This window comes from Coptis chinensis, chromosome 1 (genome assembly GCF_015680905.1).
Source record: "Coptis chinensis isolate HL-2020 chromosome 1, ASM1568090v1, whole genome shotgun sequence".
NCBI classification, from domain to species: domain Eukaryota; kingdom Viridiplantae; phylum Streptophyta; class Magnoliopsida; order Ranunculales; family Ranunculaceae; genus Coptis; species Coptis chinensis.
In genome coordinates, this window is record NC_141456.1 from 75,411,038 (window position 1) to 75,426,486 (window position 15,449).

Below are 15,449 nucleotides of genomic sequence, written 5' to 3' on the forward strand. Positions count from 1 at the left end.
AAGGCACAGGCGATGACTGAATTTCTGGCAGAGTTTCCCACAGAGGACCTCACTTGGGGAGAAGAAATGGTCATGGAACCATAGAGGGAGGGAGAACCAGACCTCCGAGACCCGTGGGATAAGAGGAATGGATGGAGGGTGTTTGCAAATGGATCGGCTACAGATGCATTCAGCGGCATAGGAGTCATATTGGTTACACCCGATAATCGCAGAATAGAGCAAACCACAAAACTAGGATTCCCGGCATCCAGTAATGAAGCAGAATATGAGGCGGTGATAGCGGGATTGAGAATGGCCGAGGATTTGGGAGTGAAGGAGCTAACAGTATATTTTGATTCAAATTTGGTGGTGTGTCAAGCGAATGGAGGGTTCGCCGCCCGATGCCACAGGATGGCAAAATATTTGGATGTGTTGCACAAACGATCTGCAAAATTCACAAATCTTAGGTTCATTCACTTGGGTCGTGGAGAGAACAGACATGCAGATGTCTTGGCATATGTAGCCGCTGCAATTCCTGGGTCATAAGAGAGAACAATACGAGTGGGAAGGTTGGAGAAATTGAGCACCGAGGACGCGATAAAGATTTGTCAGGTCGCAAAAGAAAGTGGGAGCTGGATGGAGCCAATTAAGGGCTTTTTAGCGGGAAGGGAAGTGACAGATAAGAAGGAAAGAAGAAGATGGGAACAGACTTCTCGGAGATACGTTCTGCTGGAAGGAGAGTTGTACCGAAAAAACTTCAATGGACTACTGTTAAAATGCTTAGGTCCGTGGTTATCTTATGAGGTGCTGGTAGAATTACACGAGGGAGACTGCGGGAGCCATTCAGTGGGAAGAACTACGACACATCGATTACTGACATAGGGGTATTTCTGGCCCTATATGAAAAAGGATGCAGTGGAATTTGCTAAGAGATGTGACAAATGTCAGAGATTTGCCCAGCTGATCTTCGCCCCCGCAGAACCATTATATAACGTCTCGAGCCCATGGCCGTTCGCTATGTGGGCAATGGATATAGTGGGACCGCTTGCCATGGCCAATGGCAAACGGAGGTTCATGCTCGCAGCCACTGATTATTTCACGAAATGGATTGAGGTCGTACCCTTGCAGCAGGTGAAGGAGATGCAAATAGTCAAGTTCTTATGAGAGAATATTATTTGCAGGTTTGGGCTGCCTTATGCTATCATAGCAGACAATGGGACTCAGTTCACAGGAGTGAAGGTGACCGATTTCTTGTAAGCCTATAAGGTGAAATAGGGGTTCTCGAGCCCCTTACAATCCCGAGGGCAATGGATAAGCGGAGTCATCCAACAAAAATATCATGAACAACCTTAAGAGAAAGTTGGAAGATAAGAAGGGGGCATGGGCAGACGAGCTGAATCATGTACTATGGGCATATCGGACCACACCTCGGTCGTCTACCCAAAAGACCCATTCTCATTGGCTTACGGTGTAGAGGCCGTGATCCCTTCTAAGATGGTGGCAGCTACAACACGAACAAAGGCCGTGGAAGAGGGCTCAAATTGGAGAATATTAGCAGTGGATCTAAATCTAGCAGAGGAGAGAAGAGACATTGCCTGTATAAAGTTGGAAGAGTACCACCGGAGATTGCAGAGACAGTACAATAAGAGGGTCAAGCCGAGGCAATTCCAAATAGGTGATCTGGTGCTCCGTAGAGTGACACCCAGTACCAAGAAGGAGAAAGATGGAAAGCTAGGTCCAAATTGAGAAGGACCTTATACCGTGGTGGATATCGGAGGGGCTGCCACCTACAAATTACGGACACAGGAAGGCAAATTGATAGAGAAGCCGTGGAACGTGAGAATGTTAAAAAAATTTCACACTTGAATGTAATGAAAATCTAAGGCTAGAGTCTGTAGCTATATGTAAATATATAATACCACAACACTTTTGAGAAGAGACTATCGTTTTTAAAGGCAGGAATCCAAAATAAACATGAGGTATGGAATACGAGCGAGACAGCGGAGGGGATGAGCCCTTCGCTGATACAAGGTTGGAAGTGGGCCTAGGGCAAGATGAGTTGCCCAAACTAACTTTCTGAAGCTATAGAGCCCGCAGAGTGGGATGAGCCCTTCGCGGATGAGAGATGCAAATTACACATGGGGCATGGAATCCAAACATGGAGAGAGACAGCGGAAGGGATGAGCCCTTCGTTGATACAAGGCTAGAGTTGAGCCTGGGGCAAGATGAGTTGCCCCGACTAGTTTCACGAGGCTACAGAGCCTACGAAGTGGGATGAGCCCTTCCCGGAGGAGAGATGCAAATTACACATGGGGCATGGAATCCAAGCATGGAGAGAGACAGCGGAGAGGATGAGCCCTTCGCTGATACAAGGCTAGAGTGGAGCCTGGGGCAAGATGAGTTGCCCCGACTAGTTTCCCGAGGCTACAGAGCCCGCGGAGTGGGATGAGCCCTTCGTGGATGAGAAATGCGAATTATACATGGGGCATGGAATCTAAGCATGGAGAGAGACAGCGGAGGGGATGAGCCCTTTGTTGATTTAGTGCCAGAATTGAGCTTAGGGCTAGATAAGTTGCCCCAACTAGCTTCTCGAGATGTACAAACCACATGTGGGGCATGGGGATTGGCTTACATCTGGCTGAATAGCCAAACAAAGAGAAGACGACAGGGCAAGAGCAAAGTCTGATTAAGACAAAGACACCAGACCACAGAAGAAAGGTGGAGTGGTGGAAAACCTGAAGATAGAGATACAATGTAGTTTAAACGAGTAGTAGAATCAAGAGATAAAGAGACAACAAACATACCGGACAAAATCAAACATCACATTAAAAAGAATAATGTCAAAATATTAACAAAACTAGTACTACAACTAGCTGGTCAGGATGGGGTAAAAGTGACTTATTACAAAAAAAGATCTCTAGTGCATCTTAGAAGGGGAGTCATGGGCGGACATTATATCAGTGACTTCTTCGGTGGGTGTAGTGGTGTTCTCTGCGGTGACATTCTCCAGGGTTGCAGCAGTGGTCTCTTCAATGGCTGCTACAGGGGTGGAAGTGTCTTCTAGCACAGGGAAGTTGGGGAAAGTCTCAGTGGCCGCCACTTCGTTTCTTGCGGTCTCAGGGGAGTCTATCACTGGGGTGGTAGATCTTTCGGGAAGAAGCCGCCCTTCCTGTGTGAGTCATGCATGGCCCTCTTGGATCTTCTTGGCAACCCTCTTGTCGGCTAGAAGCTTGAAGCGTTCGCGAAGGGTAGCCATGTCTGCTTGTTGCTGCTGTAGGAGGGCGGCGGCAACATCCTTATGTTCTTGGTTGAGGGTGTCAACGGTTGCTTGGTGTTGTTGAGTCAGGGCATCCATATTGAGTTGGTGTTGTTCGAGGAGCATTTCCCTTTGACGACTCAGGCGGTCGTTAACCGTATCCATGTAATTTTGGTGAGATGACTCTGCGGACTGGAGCTCATCTTGTGCCTTGAGTTTAGCCAAGTTAGCGGCGGCTAGGTCTGATTGGAGCCCGGCATAGGCAGCTTTTATGCCAGATGGGCGTTAAGTTTCTTCTCCAGGGTAGCTAAGTTGGTCTTGGCACTGAAAAGGCTGCGGATCATGAAGGAAATGTCCAAGCTTACCTAGGATCAGAAAGAGAGAGAGAGTGTACCCTCTCCCAGTTGGTATACAGAGAGGTACGGTGCTGATCAAACGACCCCCCGTCTGCATAGGCTATGTCCTTGGGCAAATGAGCATTGTAAAATAGGGAAGAGGCTACAGCCGCGTTATCCAAAGCGGAGTCCGCTGTTGTCACCCACGGTTGCGCACATTGAAGATGGGGCAGAAGTCCTCTATAGGGGCGACTAAGAGACCGGAGCTGCAGGTGGAATTGGTTCTTTGCTAGGTTGGCGTGTGTGGGGGGAAGAGACTGCGGGTTAAAGTGGTGAGGTGATGGGGGCAGGTTCTTCAGATGCTGAGGTTCGCTGAGCGGTAGGGACAGATTCTTCAGAGGCTGAGGTCCGCTGCCTCTTGGATGGGGCGTTTCGGCAGGAGCCCTCACTTTTGTGGAGGGAACTTCCATCACATCTTCATCATCGGAGTCGCTATCAAACAGTTTTTGTTTGCGAACATCCATATCGTCAAGTGGGGAGTGGGGAGAGGTGTACTGATCGTCCCAATTAGAGATGGAGCGATAAGAAGGGATGTCTTCGGGAGCGGAGGAGGTGGGAGGATCGTGAGATTTAAGGGAGTGAGAGGAGGGTCGGGGATGACGACGGTGGGAGGAAGAGGCGTGAGATCTTTTTCTTGTAGGCGGAGAGGCTCTGGGTTTCCGCTCCTTGGGAGGGGGAGGACGGTAAAAGGGAGCTGAGAAGCTGCGAAAAGTGTGTAGATTAGGGATTTGCAGCAGGGGGGTGGCGGTAGTTGGGTGGATGCCCAAGCGGTCGGCTTGAGCAAGGCCGAGTTTGCGGAGTCTTTGGAAAAAAGGACAAGAGATGCCGGAGTAGAGTTGGGATTTGGAGTTCGGTCGCCAACCTGCAAAACAGAGAAGAACAACGAGTTAGAGCAAAACGGAAACAACACGATTAGAGAGAATGGAAGAACAAAGATACTCACCACGAATGATGAAGGCGAGATGGTTAAGATTTAAATCGAAGGAAATGTGTCATGACGAAATTTCCCGATCATTATAAAGGATAATGATGCCACACTTTTTGTCCGAGGATGTGATCAACGAAGCAAAAGTGATGGCTGATAGAGGTACATTTTAAAAAAATTTGGTACCCAATGGCGACATCTTTGGTACTTTTCTTAATAAAATAGTGAGAGAAGATGTCGCGGCTCATAATTTTAGGTTCGCTGGTTTTATTGTATGAGTTTGCGGCATACATGATCCTCGAAAAATTCCCTATGCCTTGACAGGGGGGAATGTTGAAATGATTACACACCGCGATGTCTAGGAGAGTGAGAGGCAGCCGTAGACCGGTGACAATTTGACCCACAGTGATTACAAGGTACCCCGGACGTCGGGGAACCAAAGGTGGGGGTAGTGTGTGATAGATGTCACGTGTTCTAAAGTTATGTTGACTGGAATGCCATAAGCTGCCCTAATTGCGTCCAAATTAGGGCGGCGACACCGTGAGGGTGGAGGTAGCAAAGGGACTTGGCGCCCGGAGGTGGAGAGGGCCGCAGTAGGGGTAATAGGAGGCGGAGACGCTATTCTATGGGATTGAGAAGTGGAAGAGTCGTTGGAGTCAGAGCCCGACATCGGAAAAGCAGAAGAATAGACGCGAGATATGAACAGAGCCAAATATTTAGCTCGAACAAAAATAAGCAAAGCCTAGAAAGCGTCCGGCATTTTATAAGATCTGGAAGCAAAAGAGAATGGTTATGCCTCGAGTAGGGGGCGAAAAGGCGAAGGAGCTTGTTTGAGAGAAAACAAAAGACGAAGAAGGCACACAAACTAGAGGTTTTGTCGGAGAGGGAAATGGTATAGCAGTGGGAAGCAAAGGGAGAGGGGGAAAATAAAATGAGGAAGAGGGAGAAGGAGAGGAGTTTAAATAGGGGAGTGGTAAAAGGGTAATTACAAGGAGTTGAGGAACTCGAGGAGTCAGGCGGACAATCCAGCTATCGTGAGAGACATGGAAGATGTGTATCAAGCTCACCTTACTAAAGGGCAATAAATGGCTGGCTGGAAGCGTGTGATGAGTGAAATCCACCTCACACACAAACCAAGGAAAAAGAACGTGGGCGGTGGAAAGAGAATAACAATGAGAGTTCTCGACCCCGGATCCATTAACAGGACCGCGGAGTTGAGAAAGGGCATTTGTAGTGGCACAATGTTGGAAGATTGGATTAAGTCAGTGGTACAGGGGATAGGGGGCAACATAACGAAGAAAAAGGAGGAGTAGGGAATCATGACCGCGGAACCCTAGACCGCAGACGTGGCATGCGTACGGTAGGAAGGAGAGCCATGGGATAGCAAGACAGATGGATGGTCTAGATAGGAAAGGGAAGATATAAAAAGAAGAGGATGGGGAGAGAAAAGAGGAGGCCGCTAAAGTGAAAGAGAAAGGATAGTGAGGAAGAGAGAAAAAAGGGAGATTGTTTAGCTGAGATATTTAGGGTTCATACACATATTGTAATGTAAAAACGATTAGAGAAAACTAGAATATTGAAATGTACAACAAAAAACAAATTTTTCTAAAACTAGATCTCACCCCTGCTATGATATGTCAGTTCCGCAGGAGCAAACTTCCTAGGTTGAAGAAATTCTACGTTGTTGTTTTCTTTTTTTCTTTGTGACAACTCTCAAGTTCCTAAAGTGTCGCAGAACAACAAAGATATTGTGCTCTCACACACACAGACTCGAGTACTTGTAGAAACTCAACAAGGTCTTGGGTTCACTGGCCTACTGGAGAAGACTTGGGAGGTTGGGCCCAAGGTCTTGGGTTCGATTCCCACCTTCGTCAGATATAAAAGGAAGCTGAGGATTAAGGCATAAAGCTCTAAAAAAAGAGAGGAGAAATTCAACAATAAGATCAACCTTTATAGGACTTCTTTAAAGGATGGTTGAAGGAATAAGATGAAGTACAAAGCACTGTGTCAACTTTTAACAATATTGAGTGTAGACTCATGCGTCTGATGTGCGAAACTAAGAAGTTTAAGTATGAAGAAAGGTAAACAATCTTCCAAGCTGTCTCTTCACACGAAAAGATACCACTTGAACATTCTCCAACAGATCGATATGTTCTTCCTAATTACATATGTTCACCGATTAGAGGCCTAGGAAAGTTTCCTGGGTAGGCTGCTATATAGAACAGGGTATGCAATCTCGTGTAAATCTGTGTGGTTTAGTTTGGAAAAGTATCTGTGTTAGACACAGACGCAACGACACTCGTGTCGGAAACACAGACTCACGTTGAAGTAGAAAAATTCAGGTATAAATTTTGTTTCTTTGCTTATACATTTTAACACTAAATGAAGAAGAAACAAATATTTCAATGATTCCCATGCTCGGATTTTTGAAAGTTGAAAGCGATACACATGATATGTAATTTTTCTCAACCTAATCCTTCCTAAATGAAAAACAAGGGGAAGAAGAAAGAAGTGAGAAACAAGTCAAGAGATGAGAATTATCTTATTCTTTTAGTTGTAGCTGGAAGAAGAGATGAGAAAAATCTTATTCTTTCTTTTAGTTTGGGAAATATTATTGTGGCCCTCAAATTATGGATTACAAATGGACTCGAGCAATTTATTATGTTATTTTGAAGATAGTCATGATCAGCTGATCTTGAGAACAAATAAATCACGTTTTAACTATTGAAATTGTACTAATAGGGTTAAGATCAGCTAATCTGAATATAGAATATTAACGCAGCTGTGTCAATGTATCCAAGTGCTTCCAGGACAGTGACAAATGTACAGGTGCTAACGTCACTTAGGTTCAGAGACAGATTACATATAGAATTTTTGTTTTGTTCAGCATGGTATCAGGTTTAAGCCTTAGTTTTAAGAACAACTATTCAATAAAGGAATTTTGTTTTGTTTACGAATGTCAACTTTGGAGATTGCTTATTGATGCATTACTTAACAGGTGATGTTAGATTACAAGCTGGGCGCCAAGCAGAGGTGCGAATTTGAGTATTAGTTTATATAAATAATTGTGCGATCTTCGGTTCTGTCTCTTATTAATCTATTCTTGTTTTGTACAATCATACACATGATATCTTGCAAATATTGGGGTTGGCAACTTCAATCCAACTCATTGAGTTAGATTTCTGGCTAAACATGATGTTTTATGGCTGAAAAATTCTTACTTGATTTTATGCGGGCACCTGACAGACTATCACTTTTAAGCTTGGTGCATCGTTGACTTTGTACAGAGAAATAAACTGGAGTTTGGTCTGACTGTTTAGGTGTGCTGGCTAGTGTATCTTCTTTTCTCTGGGTGTTGTGCATGTTTTAAATCAAATTGTATATGAACTCCCAGCTGAACATCCTCTCTCTGAAACCACGCCATTGCGTGAGCTTCTTGGGCACACTCTTCCTCAGGTTTGCATGACTAATCTTCTCGCATGTTTTTGTTTAGTTACTGATACATCTATAATCATGGCAAGACAATATTATTTTAGTGTATAATAACCTCATCGTCATTTCTCTTTTCGAGGGAAATCATAATAATGTTTCATTTCCTCGGCAATTTCAATGCTAATTTGATTGAGTTATGGTTTTTTTTCTAAGTTACATTGACACGGACACGTGTGTCTATATCCGACACGGATACGGAGTGTCTGACACGGCGAAATATAAAAAAACTAAGGTATATCACACACAATATGTGTCCTTGTGTGTCCGATACAGACACGTGGATACGTATCCGACACAGATTATTTTTGAAATATGGTGTCCATTTAACAAAAAAGAAACTCAAAAGAAAAAACTTTTGCTACCCTAAAACACTTTGTACACTATTCTAATAGTAATAAGTCTTCTAAAACATATTTGTGATATGAAATTCTGTCTTAAAATGTAACTTTTATTGTGGAGCCAAATAGTAGTACACAAACATATATTTAACATATAGGTCCAACTTTAAAAAATGAATGTCATTTCCAAAGCAAAAAAAACCTATGTTAAATGGACACACCATATTTCAAAAATAATCTGTGTCCGATACGGGCACGTGGATACGTATCCGACACAGATTATATTTGAAAGTTTATATATTTGTTTCTTTGTCTTTGGATCAGGCATTTTCAAGAACGCTCGGATTTGGTTTGGATTGGCCTTGATCCCTCATTGTGATACCTGATACCCAAGAAACTTTCCGGAGGATGCTCCAAAAAGGCATTTTTCGGGATTCAGTTTCATCTGAGTTCGGCATAATCTGGAGAACGCCTGCTCAAGGTGAGTGAGGTGGTCAACCTCTTTCTTGCTCTTGACTACCATGTCATCGATATAGGCTTCCATAGTGTCACCTAATGATAAGAGCCCAAAACTGTAGTTTTAAACCCTTAACAATAATACTTTTAGACCAATTATGCGAGTAATAAATAAGAGTTAATGCTGATTACGTGCTTTTACGTATTTCAGGCATTGGAGTCATTTATGTGCAGAAATGCGTCCCTTTTGCGAGATAAAGAAGGAAAAGTTGGTTGCTAAGAAGTTATATGATTAAAGGCCAAGATTCAAGGAGAAAAAGCCTATTTAAAGCCTGGTCAAAGCTGAAAATTTAAAGTCAACGCGGGTTGAAAAATAGCGCACAAAAGTTAGCTGAACTTCCAAAGGCCGTATCTTTGGACTCAAACCTCGGAATTGGCCCTACCTTACGTCAAAACGACCGGTTCGGAAAGAGATTTCTAATGGTCTATGCCTTGACCCAATCAGAGGAGCAAAAGTGGACAAAAATGCTGTTGAAGTCATTTCCAACTGAAAACCCCTTTGTGGACTGAAGTAATGAGGTTTTGGGCTCGATTTTCCGGCCCAAAACAAGGCTCCTCAGCCCATGCACGAATTTGTGGATCTTGTCTCCTCCATATGAAGGGATAAAAGTTTAGCTCTTAAGTTACTTAGTTTTGAATTAGCTTTACTTAGTCTAGATCCAATAGTTAGTTTTAGATCTAGTTAATTAGCATCAAATTAGTGTTTAGAACAAGATTTAGTTTTTAGAATAAATAATTAGTTTGTATTTGAAGTTTTAGTTTCTAATTCAATATTGAATTCATAGATTTAGTTTGTCTTAAATTTATAATTAGTTATTCATAATCTTAGTTCTACATTAGTTGTAATATTAGTTTTAATTCATGTTGATTCTTAGACTATTGTTCTATTCATTTAATCAAGTTTATTTCAAGCTTATTTTAATCAAGTTTAGTTTAATTTAATTATGTCTTGTTATTATTGTTTATTGTTAATGAAACCAATGAAATTAGGCTAAAACCTTCATTAGAGGAGGTTAAAGAAGCCATGTGAGGATGATTGCTTGTTAGAATAGTTGTTATTTAGAATAGAATTTCAAGTTCATTATTATGAGGGTTTAGAGATAAACCTCATAATGATGAACTAGAGTTTAGAACCACCCTCAAAGAGATTTGTGGTGGAGCTAAACTCTCATGCTAGTGGAACCTTGATTCGAGAGGATTTGTTATTCACTAGGGATCAATATTCGATTCGATGACTAACTAATATCAATTGAATTGCATGGTGGAATTTCCCCCCTCTATGTTCTTCCAATTCATTAAATTCACCTTTTAATTGCTTAGTTAAATTAGTTTAATTTATAATTAGTTTTAGTTTAAATAAATCACAACACTACTCTCATTGTTCTCACCATTGTTTCTTTGTGTTTGATTAGTTGAATTCGTTTAAGTCTAGAGAGTTAAGAGTGGAACGATTCCGTACTCTATATATTGAATGAATATATATGTGAGAGTAGGAAATAAATAATTGATAGCGGAAGAATAAGTTAAGAGTAATCTAGTTGAGTTTTTACGGGTTATCAAATGGCGTTGTTGCCATCTTTATCTCGTTCAAGACAAGAATTCAATTGCTTGAATCCAAGGGGCCATCCCCCATTCTCTACCCACCCACCCTTGTTTGGTTTTAACCATGATTGTCTGGTTTAAATAAAAAAATTTCCCAGGAAAAGCTTGAGCGCGCCTCGCACCCATCTAAGGCTAAGTTTGAGCGTGCCTAGCGCTGAATCGCCTGGAACTCGGAATAGACCTGAGCGCGACTCGCACCCAGCCAAGGCAAAGTTCGAGCGCGCCTAGTGCTGAAGCGCGTGGAACTCAAGTTCGACCTGAGCGCGACCCGCGCTCATACAAGGCAAATTTCGAGCGCCCCCCGCGCTGAAGCGCCTGGAACTCGAGTTGGACATGAGCGCGACCCGCGCCCTACCAAGGCCATTTCTGAGCGCGACCCACGCCCTCTTCTTGAGCAGCCCGATTTTCACATGTTAGTCCAAATTTCAATTCTTCAAGTTATTCAGTGTTTCTAACATCATACAAACACTGAGATCGCGTATACAAGACGCTATTCAAACGCGTAGCAAGGAGGCATTCAGGTACTCCTTCTTCCACTCCTTGCCTATTCTGTCAGAGTAGTTTTAATTCTAGTATAATCAGACTTGTTTTTCGTAGACATAAATACCACACGCCTATCTAGAATTTCACACACTGCACTTGCATTAATGGCTAAAGAACAAGAGACTCCTCTCTCTGATTTTTATAAAGCCCTAAACGATGGCCCTAAGTCATGCATCTTTCTTGCAGACCTAGTGGGGGATTTTTGAATTCCCCTGAATATATTTAACTTGTTACCGATTTTCCATGGTTTAGACCATGAGAAGCCTTATCAACACATGCGTAGGATAGAACAAGTTCTCACTACATTCCATCATCCTAGCGTAAGTCCGGATCAAGTTAAACTTAGTGTGTTTCCATTCACCCTAGTCGACAAGGCGGCGTCTTGGTTAACTGCCCAAACGCCAAACTTTGTGGACTCATGGGCTCAACTTGTTCAATTGTTCATGGAACAAATTTACCCACCATTAAAGACAGATGAAATGCTTCAAAAGATTCATTTCTTCTGCCAGAATCCTCATGAATCCTTTTCAGAGGCCTGGAATCATTTCATTGATCTTCTCATTGAATGCCCGCATCATAATCTTACGAAAGACACGCTTGTTCGTGCCTTCTTCAAGGGGCTTTTACATCGTCATAAGGAGGTTCTAGATATCATGACTGGGGGTAGTTTTCTTAGTAAAAGAGCCTTGGAGGCTTATACATTCTTAGAAGATCATTCTTAGAAGATCAATCTAAGAGGAACAACAATTGGGGAGGTAACGACTCTTCCCGCTCCACTCCTTCTTTTGAGGTTAAACCTGATTCCGAGCTTAAAACTCTTATCGATGCCCTCACTAAAAAGGTAGATGCCATCTCTGTTCAACAACAACCCACTCCTATCATGAACATTAAATCTACTCGTTGTAATGTCTGTTTTAGTCTTGAGCATTCCGACTTCTATTGTCCTCTTGTCTATGCACAATCACCACCACAACCATCACACTTTAACCAATTAACTCAACATAAAGAACAAGGAAACTTAGGTGACCAAAATAGAGGTTTAGTGCCCATGACCCAGAACTATCAACATCAAGACATGAACACTCAACAAGCTTTAATTCCAGTCCAACCATCTACAGACAAAGTAGTAGTGACCTTGTTGGAGAAACAAAATCAAATTATGTAACAAAACTCAAACTTGATGAAAGATCAGCATGATCAAAACTCTAATATGATGAAACAAACGATGCAAATGATGCAGTCTTTGTGCCAAAAGGTTATTGACATGTCTCCTAACCAAATAGGCGTGTTTCCAGGTTAAGCAGTGCCTAATCCTAAGTCAACAAACACCGCCTTCGAAATAAAAAGTATTTAGTGTAATGGTAATATAACCCCCAGAGGACCTACAGGCAGTCACTACCCTTCATTCAGGGCGTGTAGTTGATAACCAACTGACTATGTGATAAGAGCTCAAAACTGTAGTTTTAACCCCTTAACAATAATACTTTTAGACCGATTATGCGAGTAATAAATAAGAGTTAATGCTAATTACGTGCTTTTATGTATTTTAGGCATTGAAGTCAATTATGTGCAAAAATATGCCACTTTGGCGATATAAAGGAGCAAGGGTTGGTTGTTAAGAAGTTCTGTGATTAAAGGCCAAGACGGGCAGAAACAGCACACAAAAGTTAGCAGAACTTCCGAAGATCGTATCTTTGGACTCAAGCCTCCGAATTGGGCGTACCTTATGTCAAAACGACCGACTCGAAAAGAGATTTCTAATGGTCCAAACCTTGAACCAATCAGAAGAGCAGAAGTGGATGAAAAGCCTATTGAAGTCAAAGCCAGCTGAAAAGGGCCCTGTGGACTTAAGAAATTGGGCTTTAGGCTCGATTTTCCGGCCCAAAACATGGACCCTCAGCCCATACGAAAATATGGATCTGGTCTCCTCCATTTCCACACACAAGACTTAGCTCTTAAGGAGGAATTAGTTTAGGATAGAAAGTAGCCATTAGAGTAACCATTAAAGCTTAGTTCTAGATCTAGTTTTTCAATTAATTAATTAGTTGTTATTCTTGTTTTAATTTCAGTATTAAATCATTGTTTATCATTCATTAGATAAATAAAATAGTTAGTTCTTGATAAATTCGATTTTGTTATTTAAAATTGCTTAGATCTAATTTCAATTCTTAGTCGTTAATGATTTCTTAGTTGTTAATTTATATTTCAATTATTGTTTAGTTGAATTTAATAAAGTTAGAATATTTATATTATGTCTTATTCAATTTCATATAGAAATGATAGTTTGATGAATAAAGGCTAAACCTCAATTAGAGGAGTTTGATGAAGCCTTGATGAAAACTTGATTATGTAGTATAGAATCGTTGTAAGAGTCTATTCCACTCTAGAAGGTCGTTGATTCCCCATGAGAATAGGTGGACATCCTCACATACTAGTTATAAATTGGTAGAGATGTCATGTATAATGAGGGATTAGACCGACCAATTCTTACCGTAAGAACGTAAGAATTGGATTACAACAATTTATGCTAGTTTCTTAAGTTAGATTCAAGGTAGATTCAATTCCCCCCTAATTCTTATTCTAGATTCAAACTTTAGTATTCCTTAGCATTTCGTAGTATAATTCATAAAACTCTCATTGACTTTGGTAGGATTGATAGTCGTAGGAAACTTGAATGCTAAAGAACTAGGAGTGGAACGAATCTTCTATTCCAACTCTACTTCAATAGTATCGAGAGTAGAAATCTTTGATAATCACGAGTATAGTTCAGTTTTAGTTTTACTTGTGTTAAGAGTTTCATCGCTTTATTCATTAGTAAAACTATTAATTTTACGTGTTATCAAATGGCGCCGCTGCCATCTTAGTTCCCTTTAGTATTGTTTTCTTTAGAATTGTTAATTTTTCAAAGTCCCATAACCTACCCACCCTTGTTTGATTCTCACTGTGGTTGTCCATTTCAGCACTGAAAATTTTCCTCGAAGAATACCACGGAGCGCGACCCACGCCCAAGCACCTGGAACTCCACTTTTTGGCTGAGCGCAACCCGCGCCTTGCCAAGGCAAAACATGAGCGCCATTCGCACTGAAGTGCCAGGACCTCGAGGTTTTCCCTGAGCGCGACCCATGCCTTACCAAGGCTAAATAGGAGCGCGACCTGCGCCCAAACGCCTGGAACTCCAGCTTGAACTTGAGCGCTACCTGTGCCCTACCTAGGCCAATTTTGAGCGCAACCTGCACCCTCTGCTGAAACAGCCCGATTTCCACAGGTTTGTTTCAAATTCCCATTTCTTCATAGTTTTCAGTGTTCTAACTGGTTATACAAACTGAGCACGCGTAAACAAGACGTTATTCATAAGCGAAGCAAGGAGGCATTTATGTACTCGTTTCTTCCACACCTCGCATCTCCTGTTAGAGGTTCATACTAGCATATCAGGATTGTTTGGATTGTTGTTGTGTTTCGTTAAGATTGGCTTAGCCTTGCATGAGATTAAGGTCAGACCGAAGAAAAACGCCTAACGTAATCAACCGGCAACGTCAATAAACACGCCTTTCTAGTATACCACTCACTACATCTCTAGCTAATATACCACACACACCACCTGAAGTAATGGCTGAAGAAAGAGAGTCTCCTCTCTCTAAATTTTACAAAGCCTTGAACGATAGCCCTAAATCTTGCATCGTTCTATCAGACGCAGTGGGGGATTTCCGAATCCCCCCAAATATATTTAATTTGTTACCCGTTTTTCATGGGTTAGACCATGAAAAACCTTATCAGTACATACGTAGGATTAACCAAGTCCTTACTACATTCCACCATCCTATGGTTGGTGCTGAACAAATTAAACTAAGGGTATTTCCCATCACTTTAGCTGATAAGGCGGCGTCTTGGTTAACTGCCCAAGTGCTAAATTCTGTGGACTCGTGGGCTAAACTTGTTCAACTATTTATGGAACATTTTTACCCACCACTGAAAACCGATGAAATGCTTTCCAAGATTCATTTCTTTCGACAGAATCTTCATGAATCATTTTCAGAGGCTTGGAATCGTTTCACCGATCTACTTATAGAGTGTCCACACCATAACCTCGCGAAAGACACGCTAGTTCGTGCCTTTTTGAAGGGATTGTTACACCACCACAAGGAGGTGCTTGACATAATGAATGGGGGTAGTTTCCTAAGTAAGGGAGCCTCAAAGGCTTATAAATTTTTAGAAGATCAAACTAAGCGTAATAATAACTGGGGGGTGTAGTGACGATATCTTCCACAACGCTAGTTCTTCTACAACAGTAAAGGCCGCTGGTATGTTTGAGATGAAACCCGATCTGGAACTTAAAAATTTAATCAAATCTCTAACTAAATAGGTAGAGGCTATTTCTGTTCAATAAACGCCTATCCCTGTCATGA

General features: G+C 41.9%; 1 long non-coding RNA gene across 14 annotated transcripts in view; it reads left to right on the plus strand.

Moving 5' to 3' along the window:
- The window catches only part of LOC147525205 (uncharacterized), a 41,303-nt gene that overhangs the window by 12,964 nt on the left and 12,890 nt on the right, over nt 1-15,449 (plus strand). For 6 of the 14 annotated variants that reach the window (XR_015221113.1, XR_015221117.1, XR_015221116.1 and 3 more), the window contains 3 exons: nt 7,554-7,588; nt 7,876-8,866; nt 9,053-9,653. This is a non-coding gene — a long non-coding RNA (uncharacterized LOC147525205). Of the gene's footprint in view, nt 1-7,553; nt 7,589-7,842; nt 8,867-9,052; nt 9,654-12,596; nt 13,122-14,006; nt 14,312-15,449 lie in introns of those variants that run through there. The other 8 variants (XR_015221109.1, XR_015221115.1, XR_015221112.1 and 5 more) reach the window with 8 other exon arrangements.